Consider the following 21,113-nt stretch of genomic DNA (forward strand, 5'->3'; position numbering starts at 1 on the left):
TTATATTTGTTTGTTGCTGTTGTTAGGTGCCATTGAGTCAGTTCCATCTCATAGCAACCCTATGCACATCAGAATGAAACACTGCCCGGTCCTGCGCCATCCTTACAATCGTTATGCTTGAGCTCATTGTTGCAGCCACTGTGCCAATCCACCTCATTGAGGGTCTTCCTCTTTTCCGCTGACCCTGTACTCTGCCAAGCATGATGTCCTTCTCCAGGGACTGATCCCTCCTGACAACATGTCCAAAGTATGTAAGGTGCAGTCTTGCCATCCTTGCTTCTAAGGAGCATTCTGGTTGTACTTTTTCTAAGACAAATTTGTTTGTTCTTTTGGCAGTCCATGGTATATTCAATATTCTTCACCAAGGCCACAATTCAAAGGCATCAATTCTTCTTCGGTCTTCCTTATTCATTGACGAGCTTTCACATGCATATGATGCGATTGAAAATACCATGGCTTGGTCAGGCATACCTTAGTCTTTAAGATGACATCTGTGCTCTTCAACACTTTAAAGAGGTCCTTTGCAGCAGATTTACCCAATGCAATGCGTCTTTTGATTTCTTGACTGCTACTTCCATGGCTGTTGATTGTGGATCCAAGTAAAATGAAATCCTTGACGGCTTCGATCTTTTCTCCGTTTATCATGATGTTGCGCATTGGTCCAGTTGTGATGATTTTTGTTTTCTTTATGTTGAGGTGCAATCCATACTGAAGGCTGTGGTCTTTAATCTTCATTAACAAGTGCTTCAAGTCCTCTTCATTTCAGCAAGCAAGGTTCTGTCATTTGCATAAAGCAGGTTGTGAATGAGCCTTCCTCCAACCCTGATGCCCCGTTCTTCTTCATATACTCCAGCTTCTCGGATTATTTGGTCAGCATACAGATTGAATAGGCATGGTGAAAGAATACAACCCTGATGCACACCTTTCCTGACTTTAAACCAATCAGGATCACCTTGTTCTGTCTGAACAACTGCCTCTTGATCTATGTAAAGGTTCCTCATGAGCACAATTGTTCTGGAATTCCCATTCTCCGCAATGCTATCCATAACTTGTTATGATCCACACAGTTGAATGCCTTTGCGTAGTCAATAAAACACAGGTAGACATCCTTCTGGTATTCTCTGCTTTCAGCCAGGATCCATCTGACATCAGCAATGAGATCCCTGGTTCCACATCCTCTTCTGAAACCAGCCTGAATTTCTGGTAGTTCCCTGTCAATATACTGCTGCAGCCGTTTTTGAATGATCTTCAGCAAAATTTTGCTTGCATGTGATATTAATGATATTGTTCTATAATTTCCACATTCAGTTGGATCACCTTTCTTGGGAATAGGCATAAATATGGATCTTTTCCAGTCAGTTGGCCAGGAAGCTATCTTCCCTATTTCTTGGCATAGATGAGTGAGCACCTCCAGTGCTGCATCTGTTTGTTGAAACATCTCAATTGATATTCCATCAATTCCCAGAGCCTTGTTTTTTGCCAATGCCTTCAGAGCAACTTGGACTTCTTCCTTCAGTATCATCGGTTCCTGATCATATGCCACCTCTTGAAATGGTTGAACATCGGCTAATTCTTTTTGGTATAATGACTCTGTGTATTCCTTCCATCTTCTTTTGATGCTTTCTGCGTCGTTTAATATTTTCCCCGTAGAATTATATTTGTTTAGTGAAGCTAAATTAGGTGTTAGTTGCTTTCATTATAACCTGGTGGTGAGGTTGTGGGAAAGGCTAACCTTCAAACTTCATAGGTGGTTACTGAATAGTATCTATGAGTTGTGATGACCAAATTGGCTTATGTTAGTTTGTAATACTTGCCTCCCACCCTTTGTTACACTTCTTCCTGCCCATCTCTTTTGGTCAGCCATTTCTTCATGTCCACTTACTCACTCACTTCTGTTGTCAGCTTATAGCTGTGGTTGCATAGAGGATTGTTAACTGAGTCTCCCTGATGGAGTCACTGGAGAGAGAGATACATTCCTGGCTGTGTTTGAAGAGGCTGCAAAGACAGATCACAGAAAAATAGGCACTTAGGTGAAGGCTTATAAAGCTTTTTATGGCAGACATTGGCTAGGTTTCCTTTTATTCAAACACTGCAGCTTTCAAGATAAGAAAATAATTAACCACATCTGGAATCACTTTGTGGAATGCCATGTTACAGTCTTACGTGTCATATACCAAGCAATTTTAGCTGTAACCACTGGAGGTCATTAGAGATCTTGTGGTATATTTTGAGGCCGATTGTATCTTTTCACCATACTTAATCTGTATGCTGAGCAAATAATGTGAGAAGCTGGACTATATGAAGAGGGCTGTAGCATCAGGATTGGAGGAAGACTCAGTAACAACCTGCGTTATGCAGATGACACAGCCTTGCTTGCTGAAAGTGAAGAAGACTTGAAACACTTACTTATGAAGATCAAAGACTACAGCCTTTAGTATGGATTACACCTCAACATAAAGAAAAAAAAAACCTCACAACTGAACCAATAAGCAACATCATGATAAATGGAGAAAAGACTGAAGTTTGCAAGGATTTCATTTTCCTTGGATCCACAGTCAATGCTCGTGGGAGCGCATTGGGCAAATCTGCTGCAAAAGACCTCTAAAAAGCGAAGATGTCACTTTGAGGACTAAGGTGTGCCTGATCCAAGGTAAGGTATTTTCAATCACCTTACATGGTTTCAAAACCTGGACAATGAATAGGGAAGAAGGAAGAAGAATTGATCCCTTTGAGTTATGGTGTTAGCAAAGATTATTATACCATGGACTGCCAGAAGAACAAACATAACTGTTTTGGGAGAAGCAGAGCCAGAATGCTCATTAGAAGTGGGGATGGCAAGACTTTGTCTCAATATGTACTTTGGACGTGTTATCAGGAGGGATCAGTCCCTAAGGAAGGACATCATGCTTGGTAAAGTATACAGTAAAGGAAAAAGAGGAAGACCCTCAAGGAGATGAATTGACACAGTGTCTACAACAATGGGCTCAAACATAGCAAAGATTGTGAGCATGGTGTAGGACTAGGCAGCGTTTCCTTCTGTCATAGATAGGGTCACTATGAGTCGGAATTGACTCAATGGCATTGAGTCCATTCTGACTCATTTGTCGTTGTGTGCCATTGAATTGACTCCAACTTATAGTGACCCCATAGGACAAAGTAGAACTGCCCCATAGGGTTTCCTAGGCTGTAATCTTTACGAGAAGGAGCCGTGGTGGCACAGTGCTAACCAAGAAGTCAGTGGTTTGAACCCACCAGCCACTCCATGGAAGAAAGATTTGTTGGTCTGCCTCCATAAAGATTTATAGCCTTGGAAACCCTAAGGAGCAGTTCTACTCTGCCCTATAGGGTTGGTATGAGTCTGAATCAACTCGATGGCAATGGGTTTGGGGGAATCCTGATGGCACAGTGGTTAAGTGTTGGCATGCTAACGAAAGGTAGGCAGTTCAAGCCCACTAGCCATTCCACGAGAGAAAGAAGTACCAGTTTACTTCTGTAAAGATTACAGCCTTGGAAACCCTATGGGGAAGTTCTACTCTGCCCTACAGGGTTGCTATAAGTAGAAATCAACTCGACGGCAATGAGTTAATCTTTACAGGAGCAGGTCGCATGTCTTTTCTTCCCTGGAGCAGCTGGTGGAATTGAACTGCCAACCTTTCGGTTAGCAGCTGAGTGCTTAATCATTGTGCCACCAGTGCTCCTTAGAGTAACATTAGACCTGACATTTTGTCACTGGAAATTACATCCTGAATTCTTCTTTCACTCAGAAAAAAATATGAAACTAGACTGTTGAGTGAAATTGCTTTGTTTGATAGCAGTTGTGTTTCTGCAAAGAGATGTACCTATTTCATAGTTTCATGAAGCTGTTATTACATATTCTGGGCTGCTGATTACAGGGGAAATTACATATTAACTTCTGAACTCTAGATTTGGCATGGTGAACCTATCTTTAATCTGTAGTGATGGTTGCTGTTGTTGAATATTAGTTCATTCTCAAAGTCTGCTTAAGTCTTTAATATACATTTTCCTCCCATCACTTTTGGTCTGCCATTTCTTCTTTCCTACAGAGACCTACCAACACCAAACGTAGTAGAGTGGCAGGAATCTAATCCAGTTGAGCTGTGCTTAATTTTAGTTAAATCTACAAGCCCAGCTCAGTTTTTTTTTCCTTTTTGATTGAAGTTAGTACAATCAAATTTTAAAAATATCTCTGTTAAGATATAATTCACACACAATAAAATTCACCACTTAAAGAGTGCAGTTCAATGGTTTTAATACATTCACACGGTTGTGCAAGGATCACCACAATCTAAGTTTGAGACATTTTCATCACCCCAAAAAGAAACTCCACAGCCATTAAGAAATCACTCCCTATCTTTCCCTTCCCCCTGCCCTAGGTACTCAGTCACTAATCTACTTTCTGTCTCTACACATTTACCTAATCTGGACTTTTCATATCAATGGAATCATACAATATTTGGTCTGCTGTGACTGCCTTCTTTCACTTAGCATAATGTTCTCAAGGGTCATCCATTTTTTTTGCATATATGAGTACTTCGTTCCTTTTTATTGCCAAATAATATTCCATTGTCTGGATATTCCACATTTTATTTACCCATTCATCAGTTGAGTAGACACTTGAGTTGTTTCCACCTTTTAACTATTGAGAATAGTGCTGCTATGAATATCTGTGTGCAAGTTTTTATATATGGGTGTTTTTATTTCTCATGGGTGTATACCTGGGAGTGAAATTGCTGAGTCATATGGTAGCAGTGCAATTACCCTTTAATTATTAAATTTTTCTTTTGAATCATGTTTTTTTTTTTCCCTTAGTCCTGTTCCCCCATAACTGTGAATAAACTTGTTAATGAGAGAAGTTAGCATTATTTCAATGCCTGAAATCTTTACATATAAACTGGCCTGTATTTGTGCAATACCTTTTTCAAGTCAGAGAAGCCATTGTTTTAGGTATTTAATAATTTCTGAACAACTTTGTTTTATTTCAGGCAGTTACAGTAATAAAGCTTAAACAGGATATTACAGGATTGGGAAATACGTTGTCATAATTTTCTTTAAAAGTTTCCATTTAACCTCTAATCTCTATGAGATATATAGATACCTATGATTTTTCTTTTCTGTCCTGATTATTCCATTTGTCAAGCTTTAAGATTTCTTAAATGGAATTTTATGATATTTAAGACATTTTTCAAAGTTCAGCTTCCTAAATGATCCTTCTGACAAACTCTCCCTCTCATCTTAACTCAAATGTCACCTCTCCCGGGAAGCCCTCCATCATGGCATTTCCCCCAATACATTATGATTATAGGTCCACATATCTAATGTAGTTTCCAGCAGTGTCTTTACCCTGAAACTTGACTAGGTTGGCCTTTCCTGTGACTCCTTAAAGGAAACCGAGGTGTTTGTGTCTGTCAGGGTTGGAGAAACATAGGAGAAGTTTGAATCAGTCTTCTTGCCACACTGGTGGAACCAGTTTCAAACTGCCTCTGCTCAGCAGGTAACACGTTATACAAAGGCCTTTATTCCAGGGCTGGAGCTGTTCAAACTTGTAGCTTTCCTAGGTGGGTGGGGCAGCATTTCAGGCAAGTGCATTCCAAGAGAAGGATAAATTGTCTTGTGCTTGTGTGCACGTTGGGGAAGAAAAAGATCACAAACAGCCCATGAAGGGTGAACTAATGTCACTCGTCAACATCAGAGCAGACTAGAAATTGGAATGGCAGGCAGAAAAATGTACCAGTAAATGTATATACATATATATATAGTTTTTATTTTTTTTAATAATTTTTATTGTGCTTTAAGTTTACAAATCAAGTCATTCTCTCACATAAAAACTTATATACACCTTGCTAAAAAACTACATACTCCCAATTACTCTGCCCCTAATGAGACAGCCTGCTCTCTCACTCCACTCTCTCTTTTTGTGTCCATTTTGCCAGCTTCTAGCCGCGCCCCCATCCTCTCATCTCCCCTCCAGGCAGGAGATGCCAATACAGTCTCAAGTGTCCACCTGATCCAAGAAGCTTACTCCTCACCAGCATCCCTCTCCAACCCCTTGTCCAGTCCAATCCATGTCTGAAGAGTTGGCTTTGGGAATGTTTCCCATCCTGGGCCAACAGAAGGTCTGGGGGCCATGACCACCAGGGTCCTTCTAGTCTCAGTCAGACCATTAAGTCTGGTCTTTTTATGAGAATTTGGAGTCTGCATCCCACTGTTCTCCTGCTCCCTCAGGGGTTCTCTGTTGTGTTCCCTGTCAGGGCAGTCATCGGTTGTAGCTGGGCACCATCCAGTTCTTCTGGTCTCAGGATGATGTAGTCTCTGTTTCATGTGGCCCTTTCTGTCTCAGTAAATGTCTGTTTAAGAGAGGACACCCTCTGGCCCCCACTCGTCTTTCAGTACACCCACCCACTTTATTCAACAGCCTCTGGAGGGACTGAGTTGAGAATATCTCTCTCAGTTATGTCTACAAGAAAATCTAGTCTACAATTTCTCAGAGACAACATACTTCTGGGTTAATTTTGACAGAACAGCCACATCACTCTGGTTTACTGAACATACATTTGAGAGGAGACTGTTTCTGTGTGGAGGTGGTGGCGGGGGGAGCATTCAAAGATTTACTGTACATGTGTATCTAAAATTAGTTTCCTCATTATCCAAGATAAGTCTAGAAATCTGGATCACCCTTACATTTCCTTCTTCCAAAGCCCAGTATTCTGGACACGTTCCTGTTTCCCCAGATAAATCAGTTGGTTATGGGTAACCATATTAAATATTAGTATTAGTTGTTGGGATGATTTTAGGGGTGGATGAAGCTAAGAAAGAAAGAAAATTTTTAAATTTAAAAGGAAAGAAGAAACCAAACCCCAAAGCTGCTTTATTGGTTGGTGGGAGGGGGAAGGAGAGGGAGAGAGAGTGGATGGTAGAAAGGTCATTGGCAAGATCCATGAGCTTGAAACTCTCATTTTTCATTTTGTGAATAAGCAGTGCTGCCGCTACCCTTTTAAAATGTTCAACTTCTCTTTATAGCACTTAGCACTACCTGCCATTATGTGATATATATAGATATATATATCTACTATGTGTCTGACCATTTGTCACACTGCAGTGGCTTGTGTGTTACTGTGAGACTGAAGTTTTACCACTGGTATTTCAAATACCAGCAGGGCCACCCTTGGACAGGTTTCAGTGGCACTTCTAGGCTAAGACAGATTAGGAAGAAGGACCTAGCAGTCTGCTTCTGAAAAAATTGGCCAATGAAAACCTTATGAATTGCAGTGGAACATTGTCTGATGTAGTGCCAAAAGATGAAACCCTCAGGTTGAAGACACTCAAAATATGACTGGGGAACGGTTGCCTCCTCAAACTAGAGTTGGCCTTAATGACTTGGATGGAGTCAAGCGTTCAGGACCTTCATTTGTTGATGTGGCACGACTCACAATGAGAAGAAACAGCTGCAAACATCCATTAATAATTGGAACATGGAATGTACGAAGTATGAATCTAGGAAAATTGGAAGTTGTCAAAAATGAAATAAAACACATAAACATCGATATCCTAGGCATTAGTGAGTTGAATGGACTGGCATTTGCCATTTTGAATTGGACAATCATATGGTCTAGTATGCCAGGAATGACAAATTGAAGAGGAATGGCGTCACATTCATCATCAAAAAGAACATTTCAAGATCTATCCTGAAGTACAATGCTGTCAGTGATAGGATAACATCCACACACCTACAAGGAAGACGAGTTAATATGTACGTTGTGGTTCAGACCTCAGGAACTTTTGAGCTTACTGACTGGTGTAAGCACGTCCACTGTAGGATCTGAGGTTCGTTAAGAGGAATGGGGTCAAATGTCTGAAACATCATGATGTTCACAGCTGCTAGGCGATTTTGAATGAACCTGGTAAGACAGTTTAAGAGGCAGGGCGAAAACAGACAGATTAGTAAAAGAATAATCAATGGAGTAACAAGAGGCCAGAGCCACAACAGGGAAGTTATCTATGTCCACCAATCAGAAAGTGTTTCTCCAGCAGTGGGTAGGTGAAGGGGACTCGTCCAGCTGGCGATTTGTTCTAAGTTGTAGAGATTGACTTCTACTTCATGGCTGGTGTTTATCCAGGTGCAGCAGGAGTTATTGGCTATGGTGCAGACCCCCACTTTCTTCAGTTAAGATATAGTCAAGGGCAATACAGTAGTCCATTACAACCCAAACAGGGAATTTAAGGAAGTTTGCTGGGCTTTTATGGCTCAGCTGGTAGTTTTGGAAAGGATGTGAATAGTTTCTGTTATGCCTAACATGGCGTCTTGAAGAGCTGCAAGCTGAGGAAAAATTCGAATGATAAACCAGCCATTGCCAGTTTCAGTTGCGGGATTATTCCTGTTCCAGTTAAGTCCCGTCCATCTTTGTCAGAGTTGTTTGAGGCTTGGGTTTGTCTTTTTTTCCTCTGGGAGTTAGTAGGTGGTTTCATTAGCACAGTGAGGTGAAGTGAGATCCGTTGTGGCTTCCGATCATTGTGGGCAGACTGAACCTGGGAATGATTTTTATTAAGGAGTGTTTTGTAGCTTCTGATGTTTTCTCTGTTTTATAAGGGCTATTTATGAAAATCTATTGTTGCTCTCCGTTCAGCTGTTTGTTTGAGATCTCTAATAGTATAATTTGGGACTGTTTTTGGAAGTTATATAGGGTTAAGTCTGGATCTGAAATGGGCTGGTGGAACAAGTCCAGCTGACTGGATAGACTTCTTCGTAGTTTGGAGGCAGCCTTGAGCCAGCTTACCCTGGGGGTTTGTCGGTAACAGGCTGGCTGGGTTCAGGGTAGAAGTTACCTTGAGTGTGACCTCTGGATTGTCGAGGAGCTGAGCTTGGTAGCGGGCCATTTGGCCTGCTGTGAGCCAGAGCCTGCCTTTCCGTTTTAGTATGGTGAGAACTGCATGAGGCACAAACACAGTCACAGGCAGACCTTAGGTAAACTTTTCAGCTTCAGCTAAAAGGAGGCAAGTCGCTGCTACCGTTCTAAGACAGGCTGGCCATCCCTGAGGGACTGGATCTAGAAGTTTAGAAAAATATGCTACCGGTCTTTTTCAAGGACCCAGTTGTTAAGACCCTTGTTGCAACTTCCCCTCGGCCTGGCTCCAGACTGGTGGGTTAACAGCATTTATAATTTCTTCTGGTATTTCAGGGGAGGACTCCATGCGGCTAGGGCATAAAGCTAACCGGGAGGCTTGGAGTGTCCGTCTGTTTTCAGGTGGGACCTGCAGGCTGTTTTCCTTCCGAAAAGCTATCTGAGCATTTAGTTTTGATAGCAGATCCCATCCAAGCAACGGGATAGGACATTCTGGCAAATATAGGAAGCTATGAGTCAAGGAGGTTTCTCCTACCTGACATTCCATAAGCTGTAGAAAGGGTCTTGTAGAAGGCTTCCCTGTTACCCTGACTACTTTCATAGTTTGGGGAGAAAGTGATCCTTTCAGGTGATTCAAAACAGAATAGGTCGCTCCTGTATCAACAAGAAAATCTACAAGGTTTTTTCCCACCTTTAATGTAACCAGGGGCTTGGTAGATGAAACTTGGAGGTGGGTGAATGGCCCCGGTCCTCATCGGTCTGAATCTTCAGGATGGGCAGATTGAAACATCTCAGCGGCAACTGGGCTTTGGCTGAGTTTCTGGTTCAGACATTCCTTCTCTCAGTGACCCTCCTGTTTACAACAAGTATACTGATTTTGGCCTAGTGGGGTAGGCTTCTTGACAATGCCCAGGGGAGTTGTTCTTCAGACGGACTTGTTGGCCTGGTTCAAAAGGCCCCCAAGCCAGAGCTGCTGTGAGGAAAGTTGCTTGCTGTTTGAATTTCTGGGTTTCTTTCTTTTCCTGGACCTAGTCTTTGTTGGTATACACTTTAAAGGCTATTTCAACTAATTGTGCAAGGCTCAGAGCTAGACTCACCTCAGCCTTTTGTAACTTCTTTCTAATGTCTACTGCACTTTGCCCAATGCATACCATGTTTATCATTTTTGCATTCTGTCTGCATTTTGCATTTTCTGGCTCTACATCTGTATATTGTCAGAATGCAGCAAAAATTCAAGGAAGGTAGATTGATTCTCAGCTGGTCCTTGATGGACCTCATAGACCTTATTTATATTTTTTTGTTTTGGAGCACCTCCTTTCAACCCTGCGATAAGACAACTCTGAAAATGGTTGAGCCTGCCATTTCCCAGAGTGTCATTAGAGTCCCAGCCAGGCTCAGAAGAAGGTAGTGCTAAATCAAGGTAGTGCTAAATCAAGCTGATGGAGGTGCTCTGCTTCTTTCCTGGCATATCCTAAAACTAATCTCTGCTGCTCCAGGCTCAAAAGAATATTCAAGAATGCCTGACAGTCAGCCCAGGTAGGGCAATGGGTGGCAAAAATGGAAGTAAAAAGACCTGCCATATGTTTTGGGTCCTCTTGATAAGGAGGGAGATTGTTTTTCCAATTGAACAAATCGGATGTAGAGAATGGAGTGTGTACCCAGATTAATCCCAGGATTCTATTTTCCTCCTGTCTGGTAGGAACTTGTCTTGGTGGATAATGCCCTGTTGCCTGTTGTCCTGTTTTGGGTAGGGAAGTCCCCTGTCCAAAAGTTGCACCACCTCACATGTGTATTAAGGAAACCATTTCTGAGGTTGGCTCAGCCATCCCAGGCTCAGCCATCCCAGGCGGTTCCAGCAAATACAAGAGTGGGGCTGATGGCGGAGGAAGAGGGGAAAGATCATCTTCCCCTGGGGAATCAGAGACCTTTTTTCTCTTTACCTCAGTTTTAACCATAATTTTACATTGCTTTTGAATGTTTTTATTGTTATAAAAAAATTGTTATACAAGGACATAAAGGCATCAACATACATTTTCTCATTACATTTACCCTCCCGAGTGCAAAACAAATCTAACTGGAGAATAGTATTATAATTTAGGGAACCATTTTGGAGCCAGTGTTCCCCGTCAGCCAGCTGATATTGTGGCCATGCAATGATGCAGAAAAACTTCATCCTATCTTTTTTCATAGGATCATAACTAAAAAAATCCCAATTAGTTAGGATGCATCCTAGGGGACTGCACTTGGGTATATCTTGTGTGTTCCTCATACCTGAGCCTAGGCCAAAACCAGAAAAACCAGGACCTAGGCTAAAACCAGAAAAACCAGGAGTACTAAAACCACAATGATCAACGTGCAACAAGGGTTTCTTACGATTGGAACAGTATCAGCCTCACCCAGATTCTGACAGAAATGGCAGCTCTCTCGGGCTCACCCCTGGATCCTAAGTCACTTGCCCCCTCGGAAGCCATTAGGTACTTATGATACCATTCACACAGTACTCACCGGATTAGGATCCTTACCCAGTGTCCATTTCTCAATCTCAAAAAAGTGGATTGCCGTGGGTCTGGGTGCAGCTCTGGCCCTGAAGGTCGGTTCCGCCATCACCTCCTGGAGAAATCAGTCAGTGCTTACAGTGGTTGTGCCTAGTGGCTGGAGGTGCTCCCAGGAGCCAGGCAGCCTAAGTCAGAAGCAGAATAAGTGTCCCATGTGGGGTGCCAGAATTTGTAAGCCAGTGGGAATGGGTCTTGCCTGGTATGACCCCTTGAGTCAATTGAGAAACACCAGACCTTTGAGAAAGAAAAAAAAAAAAAAAAGAAAACGCAGGCTTTATTGCAAGCTGGTCAAGCAAGGAGCTCAGAGAGTAAATCTCAAATCAAGCTCCCCGATGCTGGGGATTTTAGGGCAGTTACAGGGTTCTGGATAGGGAATAGATGCATAATTCATGAAGTTTCTGGGAATGTTCGGGCAATTTCAGGAATGAATTAACATGTATTGGGGTACAGTTTTTGGGGTACAGTGAGGGTGCAATATGACCACTGTACCTCCATACATGTTAATTAGTTTGGCTGGTGGGGGGTATGACACATGAAGTTTATCTAAGGCCAGCTTTATGGCTTATTGCTCCTGTCTGAATGGGGGTGGGGAGTGGGTGGGAGAGGTTGATTAGTAGTAAAGTGACCTTGAGCAAAGAAGCAGTAAGACGACCTTGCATTGTTACACAGAAATGTCTTATCAGGAACTCAGAGTGCCTGGCTGTGATGGAAGGAAAGGGGAGGGGGGAACAGTTTAACCCCGTAGGTTACATTTCAGAAGGATGAAGAGTTTAACCCTGTTGGTTACAGAAGCAAGGATGGTGAGACTTTGTCTCACACACTTTGGACATGTTACCAGGAGGGGCCAGTCCCTGGAGAAGGACACCATGCTTGGTAAAATAGAGGATCAGAGAAAAAGAGGAAGACTTTCAACAAGGTGGATTGACACAGTAGCTGCAACAATGGGCTCAAGCATAACAATTGTGAGGATGGTGCAGGACCAGGCAGTGTTTTGTTCTCTTGTATGTAGGTCACTATGAGTCAAAACTGACTGGACTGCACCTAACAACAACAAGTGTATATATATATATATATACACACACACACACACATACATATATATGTATATATATACACACACATAGGTACATATATGCACTCATATATGTATACATATACACACACACCATGGAGTGGAGCCCTGGTGGCGCAGTATTAAGAGCTCAGTTTCTAGCCAATAGGTTAGCAGTTCGAATCCACCACGTGCTTTTTGGAAACCCTATGGGGCAGTTCTACTCTGTCCTACAGGGTCACTGTGAATCGGAATTGACTCAATGGCAATAGATTTGGTTTGATTTATATATATGGAGCTGTTCTATTCTTCATACATGGGGTAGCTATGAGTTGGAATCGACTTGATGACAACAACAAATTTGTGTGTGAGTGTGTGTATGTATATATGTCAAGGAGCCCTGGGGGTACAACAGTTCAGCCCTTGGCTGCTTACTGAAAGGTTGGCAGCTCAAACCCACCCAGCGGCTCCACAGCTGATCATCCTTCCTCCCGTTTTCTCTATGTATTCTTTTGAAGTCATAGTCAGAATATTTTCAAAAGCAAGTAACAGAAATTTAATTCCAATCAGCTTATGAACAAATGGCAATTTACTAACTCAAGATTTATGTAGTTTTAAGCCAATGTTACCAGGGCTCTCTTTCCCTTCTTCAGCTCTGTTTCCTTATGTGTGTTGTCTAAACTAGATATATGTGTTGCATAAAACCAAAAAGACAAGTACAAATTTCTATTAAGGGATACTGAAAAAACATATATATATGGAGAGACGTCCCATGTTTAAAGATGCTGATTGCCTACAAATTAATCTCAAATTCAATTCAATCCCAGTATAAATTCCTGAATAGGATTCTCTTATGGACCTTGACAAACTGATTCTAAAGATAATACGGAAAAAAAAAAAGAAAAGGGCAAGAATGGTTAAGAAAAATTTATGAAAAACAGTGAGTGAGACTTGCATTGTTGTTAGTTGCCATCAAGTCGTCCGCCTGACCATGGCAACCCCATGCACAACAGGATTGGACCGTTGTGATCCATAGGATTTTGACTGGATGACTTTTCAGGACTCCTTTTAGAAATCTAATCACACATTTTAAGACGTTCATATGCTCCATAAAGCTCACTTATGGACAAGTGTGCATGATCCCAAGTTAGAAGTCTTTAAATTTCATCACTATTTTTAATGACTATATAGTATTCCACGGTCTAGATCTTCGTTAAGATTCACCAATATTCTCTTCTTATTCTTCTAGTCTATTATCCAACCTACCTATTTACTTTTCTTTAAATTTCAAAGATTCTTTTTTTTTTTTTTAACATCTAAAATGTCTATTCTTTTCCAAATTCCTTTTTTTAATTCGCTCCTGTTATTGCCTTGATTTCTCTTTGAACGTTTAAACATGCTTTTTTAAAAGTCTCTTTTGGATTGTTTTATTCTCTCCAGTTCTTGAAGTGACAAATCTGCAGTATGTTTCATTTGCTGACCTTCCCTCATGGTGTTTTATTTTGGTAGTTGTTTTCCATGGGGAGGATAGCTGTCTTGGGCTGTGGGACTAGACAGAGTGGTGTCATGTTTGCATCTCCCTCTCCTGGGGACCCTATGGAAATCTTATTTTTTCACACGCTTTTATGTTTTATGTCATAGCTCAGGGTCTCTAATATTCAGAGATCTTTAATGTGGATCTTGTGGCTGTGTGTCTTAAAGGCTTGTTTTTCTAATTTCTCCAAGGTCTGCCTTTCTTCTTATAGCCCAGCAGAATCAAGCTTCCTTGCTTCTTCCCTGTGGGGTCATAATTCTTCTCGGTAAGAAAGTCCCAGTCATTGAGATGAGGTGTAACACTCTTGTGAATATCTCATTTTCAGCCCCATTCACTGCTCTGTATTTCTCCTTCATTTCTGTGACCTGATGATTTCTTTTTTTATTACCCTTCTTTTTAAATAAATTATGCTTTAAGACATTTTTGTTATAATTCCCCAGTACTTCGAGGTATTTAAAATTAGCACATGGATTTCTACTCAGTTCAGTCTACTTATTTCTTGGAAGATTTATTTCTTTTTATAAATATGCCGTAATTTATCTAATCAATCCATTCTCAGATATTTGGCTTGTTTCCTAGTTTTGGTATCATAAACAACATTGAGATGAAAAATTTAGACATATCTTTAATTAGCATTTTAGAATAAACCCCTTGAAGATGAATTGTTAGATCTGAAGGCACAGAGGTATGACTGGTGATATTTGACCACTGTCAACTTGCCTCGTTGTCCGTGCAACTCAAGGTTTGCACCAATCCCTATGGTTGCAGTTGGGTATGCTCCACTTGCCCCTGGCCATCTCCTTGAAGCCCCAATAAAACATGCACAAGGGACTGAAACTGGGCCATGAACAGGACTGCAGATGCTCACCAACACAAAGTGTTTCTACAACACCACCAGACAAGAAGTTCTACCTAGACAGGAAAACAGGACCTTGGCTAAGCCCGCTCATCCCTGTACAGGACACTTTTCCAAGCTGTTGTCTCCATCATTTTCATTACAGTTTTGGCAGCATCTTTCTACTTCTTATCAGAAATTTAAGAGCAGAGAAATAGATTCAAATACTGTATTACTAAACCTTTGTTAGTTTTGCAAAGTACACATTGTACATTCAACGGCACACTGCAAAAACATTGCCATGAATTATTTAAATGAAACTATCCTTGTCACAATAAATGAGCAAAGCACTTTTTGTTCATTGTCTCCTTACATATTGTTATTTCTCTTCATGGATTACTTATTCTGTGACAGTAACCAAAATACAACGAGCCGTGATGTCATTACTGCAAACTGCTCTAGTTCTTCTTCTGCCCAAGTACTGATTTTTTTAAATGTGACTGAAACATTTTTCTTCCTTCTTGCTTAAGATTCATTATACTTGAATGTGTCCTTGTCACAGTGCAGATTAGGAACTAATATAAAATAATGTATAATTGAGGTGTACTTTAAAAAGGAAACCACATTCAATTCTTTTGCTCTGTGAGGGTAGAACAGGAGAAGCTATAGGGCAAGTAAGAGGTGGGGAAAAAATTTTCTGAAAATACTGCTTTCTCTGGGCTAATTGTTCAGCCCAGTTTCTGGAGCCCTTCTTTGAAAAGGAGGCTGAAAATATTTCTAGTTTGTATCCTATTTTATTATTCTGTTTTATAATTCCTGGAGCCCTGGTGGTGCAGTAGTTAAGAGCTTAGGTGCTAACCAAAAGGTCGGCAGTTTGAATCCACCGCTACTCCTTGGAAACCCTATGGGGCAATTCTGTTCTGTCCTATAGGGTTGCTATGAGTCAGAATCGACTGGATGGCAATGGGTTTGGTCTGGGTTTTTATAATTCTATAGTCAAATGATAGTAAATGGTATCTCAAGGGCTAGTGAAATGATTCTGAAGCCTACTTCGGGCAATGAGGAGTTAAGCTGGAAATTAACCATGACTGGTGTGGTCACAGTCTCATTCAGTTTGAATGTTAATCTCTATATAAGGACAGGGTGATTATTATTATTACATACCGTTTTACCATCAAGGCTGAGAAAATCCCCAAAGGACACTTCTGTCTGTGGTTACTATATAATGGCAGTACATGCACGATTTCATTCTTTGCCTTCCTACTTAACCAATACATACACACTTGCACACACACTTTCCCTGGATTGGCATGCCAACAGGCTCATTTTAAGCAATTCTATTTTGTCTGAAATACGAAGTTGGAAACGAAGAAGAAGGATCAGTAGTTGAGTTGGAAAATATGGCCTTGGAGATAGAAAAAAGCAAATGGAAGAAATGATGAAGTAAAAGAGCTGAACAGAAGGTTTCAAAGGGTGGCTGGAGAAGACAAAGTATTTTTAATAAAATGTGCAAAGACCTGAAGTTAGAAAACCAAAAGGGAAAAACATGCCCAACATTTCTCAAGCTGAAAGAACTGCAGAAGAAATTCAAGCCTTGAGTTTCAATGTTGTAGAATCCTGTGGGCAAAATATTGAATGATGCAGGAAGCACAAAAGAAGATGGAAGGAATATACAGAGTCAGTGTACCAAAAAGAAATGGTTGACATTCAACCATTTCAGAAGTTAACATATTCTCAAGAACTGATGGTATTGAAGGAAGAAGTCCAAGCTTCATTGAAGACATCAACAAAAACAAGGCTCCAGTTGAGGTGTTTCAACAAAGGAATGCAATGCTGGAAGTGCTCACTTGTCTATGGTAAGAAATTTGAAAGACAGCTACGTGGTCAACGAATTGGAGGAGATCAGTACTGTGCCTGTTCCAAAGAAAGATGATCCAAAAGGATGTGGAAATTATCAAGCAATATCATTTATATCACATTCAAGCAAAATTTTGCTGAAGATCATTCAAAAGCAGTTGCATTATTGTGTCAACAGGAAACTACCAGAAATTCAAGACAGATTCAGAAGAGGATGTGGAATGAGGGATATCATTACTGATGTCATATGGATCTTGGCTGAAAGCAGACACTAGCAGAAAGATGTTTGCCTGTGTTTTATTGACTATGCAAAGGCATTTGACTGTGTGGATCATAACAAATTATGGATAGCATTGCAAAGAATGGGAATTTCAGATCACTTAATTGTGCTCATGAAGAACCTGTGCATTAACCAAGAGGCAGTCGTTCAAACAGAACAAGGAAATACTGCATGGTTTAAAATCGGAAAGGCTGTAACCTTTCACCATACTTATTCAATCTGTATACTCAGCAAATAATCTGAGAAGCTGTACTATATGAAGAATGTGGCATCAGGATTGAAGGAAGATATATTAACAACCTGCAATATGCAGATGCACAAACTTGCTTGCTGAAAGTGAAGAGGACTTGAAGCACTTACTAATGAAGATCAAAGACTACACAGCATTCAGTATGGATTACACTTCAACATAAAGAAAACAAAAATCCTCACAACTGGACCAATAAGCAACATCATGATAAATGGAGAAAAGATTGAGGTTGTCAGGGATTTCATTTCTTGGATGCATAATCAACACCCATGGAAGCAGCAGTCAAGAAATCAAAAGATGCATTGCATTGGGCAGATCTGCGGCAAAAGATCTCTTTAAAGTATTAAAAAGCTAAGAAAGATGTCACTTTGATGACTAAGGTGCACCTGACTCAAGTCATGTCTTATGGATTGAATTATGTTGCCCAAAAATGTGCGTCTAGGCCTTGATCCCCATTATTGTGTGGTTGTCCAGCATTTTGTGATCTGATGTGATTGTCCTATGTGTTATAAATCCCAACCTCTATGGTGTTAATAAGGCAGGATTAGAGGCAGTTATGTTAATGAGGCAGACACAATCTACACACCTAAGTTGTATCTTGAGTCAATCTCTTTTGAGATATAAAAAAGAAGAGAGCAGAGAGGAGGAGAACCTCATACCATCAGGAAAGAAGTGCTGGGAATGGAGTGTGTCCTTTAGTCCTGGGGTCCCTGTGCTGAGAATTTCCTAGACCAGGGGAAGATTGATGACGAGGACCTTTGCCCAGTGCCTACAGAGAAAGACTCCCTTAGTGCTGGCATCCTGAATTCAGACTTTTAGCTTCCAAGGCTGTGAGAGAATAAACTTCTGTTTGTTAAAGCCATCCACTTACAGTATTTCTGTCACAGCAGCACTAGATATCTAAGACACCATGGTATTTTCAGTTGCCTCATATGCATGTGGAAGCTGAATAATAAATAAGAAAAACCAAAGAAGAATTGATGCCTTTGAATTATGGTGTTGAATATTGAATATGCTATGGGCTCCCAGAGGAATAAACAAATCTGGTTTTGAAAAAGTACAATTGCGTGTGATATTAATGATATCGTTCAATAATTTCGACAGTCTGTTGGATCACCTTTCTTTGGAATGGGAAGAAATATGGATCTTTTCCAGTTGGTTGGCCGGGTAGTTGTCTTCCAAATTTCTTGGCATAGATAAGTGAGTGCTTCCAGCGTTGCATCCATCTGGATTCAACTCCTGGCCCTGTTCTGACTGATGATATTGAATTTCTCCATCGTCTTTCCACAGATATAGCTGATTTGACTCCTGAGTATTCCACCTGTTGCTATTCATAAGGTTATCACTGGCAAATTTTTATTTAGAAGTAGATCACCAGCTCCTTCTTCCTACCCTGTCTTATTCTGGAAACTCTACTGAAACCTGTCTTCCATGGGTAACCCTGCTGGTGTTTGAAATACCAGTGGCATAGCTTCCAGCATCACAGCAGCATGCAAGCTACCACAGTATGACAAACTGACAGAGGAGTGGCAGAACTAAGATATAAAATAGGGTTTATTGGGGGAAAATCTTCCAAACAGAGAAGGAGCAGAGCATGTGCTCTCTCAGCTGTCGTCATCCCAGCTTAGGCCAGGCATAGATGGACTGCGTGCACTCCAGCCAACGAGTAAGTGTGAACAGAGAAGAATCCTGCTCTCATAATGCTGGATATATTTATGTTTGTGTGTTGAGGGGTGGGCAGGGAGCATTTATAGGACTGTTGTTGTTGGTAGGTGCCGTCGAGTCGGTTCCAACTCATAGCGACCCTATGCACAACAGAACGAAACACTGCCCGGCCCTGCGCCATCCTTATAATCATTGTTATGCTTGAGCTCATTGTTGCAGCCACTGTGTCAATCCACCTCATTGAGGGCCCTCCTCTTTTCCACCGACCCTGTACTCTGCCAGGCATGATATCTTTCTCCAGGGACTGATCCCTCCTGACAACATGTCCAAAGTATGTAAGACGCAGTCTCGCCCTCCTTGCCTCTAAGGAGCATTCTGGTTGTACTTCTTCCAAGACAGATTTGTTCATTCTTTTGGCAATCTATGGTGTATTCAATATTCTTCGCCAATACCACAATTCAAAGGCATCAATTCTTCTTCGGTCCTCCTTATTCACTGTCCAGCTTTCACATGCATATGATGCGATGAGGTGTTTCAATAAACAGATGCAGTGCTGGAGGTGCTCACTCATCTGTGCCAAGAAATATGGAAGACAGCTTCCTGGCCAACCAACTGGAAGAGAGCCATATTTATGCCTATTCCCAAGAAAGATGATGCAACCGAGTGTGGAAATTATAGAACAATATCATTAATATCACACGCAAGCAAAATTTTGCTGAAGTTCATTCAAAAACGGCTGCAGCAGTGTATCGACAGGGAACTGCCAGAAATTCAGGTCGGTTTCAGAAGAGGACATGAAACTGGGGATATCATTGCTGGTGTCAGATGGATCCTGGCTGAAAGCAGAGAGCACCAGGAAGATGTTTACCTGTGTTTTATTGACTATGCAAATGCGTTCTACAGTGCAGATCATAACGAATTATGGATAACAGTGGGAAGAATGGGAATTCCAGAACACTTAATTGTGCACATGAGGAGCCTTTACATAGATCAAGAGGCAGTTTTTTGGACAGAACAAGGGGATACTGACTGGTTTAAAGTCAGGAAAGGTGTGCGTCAGGGTTGTATTCTTTCACCGTACCTATTCGATCTGTATGCTGAGCAAATAATCCAAGAAGCTGGACTATATGAAGAAGAACGGTGCATCAGGATTGGAGGAAGACTAGTTAACAACCTGCGTTATGCAGATGACACAACCTTGCTTGCTGAAATGAAGAGGATTTGAAGCACTTACTAATGAAGATCAAAGACCACAGCCTTCAGTATGGATTGCACCTCAGCATAAAGAAAACAAAAATCCTCACAACTGGACCAATGAGCAACATCATGATAAACAGAGAAAAGATTGAAGTTGTTAAGAATTTCATTTTACTTGGATCCACAATCAACAGCCATGGAAGCAGCAGTCAAGAAATCAAAAGACGCATTGCATTGGGTAAATCTGCTGCAAAGGATCTCTTTAAAGTGTTGAAGAGCAAAGATGTCACCTTGAAGACTAAGATGCTCCTGACCCAAGCCATGGTATTTTCAATTGCGTCATATGCATGTTTCAATTTATAGGACTATGGAGTAATAAAACTCCTTGCCATTGAGTTGATTCTGACTCATAATGACCTTATAGGGCAGAGTAGAACTTCCCATAGAGTTTCTAAGGAGTGGCTGGTGAATTCGAACTGCTGACCTTTTGGCTAGCAACTGAACCCCTAACCACTGAACCATCAGGGCTTCTAGAAAAGGAAGCTGCCTTATTGGAAAGGGATGTCTCAGAATTCTGCAGGGGTTCTTCCCTTGAACCAGCTCAGATCTGTCGAGACAGCTGCTGCTGCTGTTTTTGTTGGCAGGTACCGTCCAGTTGATTTTGACTTAAGGGGTTTTCTAGGCTGTAGTCTTTATGTGAGCAGACGGATGTCTTTCTCCTATGGAGCCACTGGGTAGGGTCGAACTGCCCACTTTTCATTTAGCAGCCGAGTGCTTAACTGTTGCACCACCAGGGCTCTTAGCTCTCTACCAAGCCTGTATAAGGGGGCCACCTGGATCTGTCTCATTTTAGTCCAGCCCCTGGTACTTGAGGTTCATTTAAGGTAATTTTGCAAATTTTCTTAGATGAAACCAGATTATGTTTCTTCTCAAGTGGGGTGCCAATAAAATCTGATATGGAGCTCTGGTGGTACAGTAGTTAAGAAATTGGCTGCTAACCAAAAGGTCAGCAGTTCGAATCCACCAGCATC

The 21,113-nt window shown here is 41.3% G+C and overlaps 1 protein-coding gene across 1 annotated transcript in view; it reads left to right on the forward strand.

Moving 5' to 3' along the window:
* ECT2L (epithelial cell transforming 2 like) overlaps positions 1-21,113 on the forward strand; it is a 71,296-nt gene that overhangs the window by 3,023 nt on the left and 47,160 nt on the right. The gene's annotated exons all lie outside the window — the stretch shown is intronic.

Source organism: Loxodonta africana, chromosome 1 (genome assembly GCF_030014295.1).
Source record: "Loxodonta africana isolate mLoxAfr1 chromosome 1, mLoxAfr1.hap2, whole genome shotgun sequence".
NCBI lineage: Eukaryota > Metazoa > Chordata > Mammalia > Proboscidea > Elephantidae > Loxodonta > Loxodonta africana.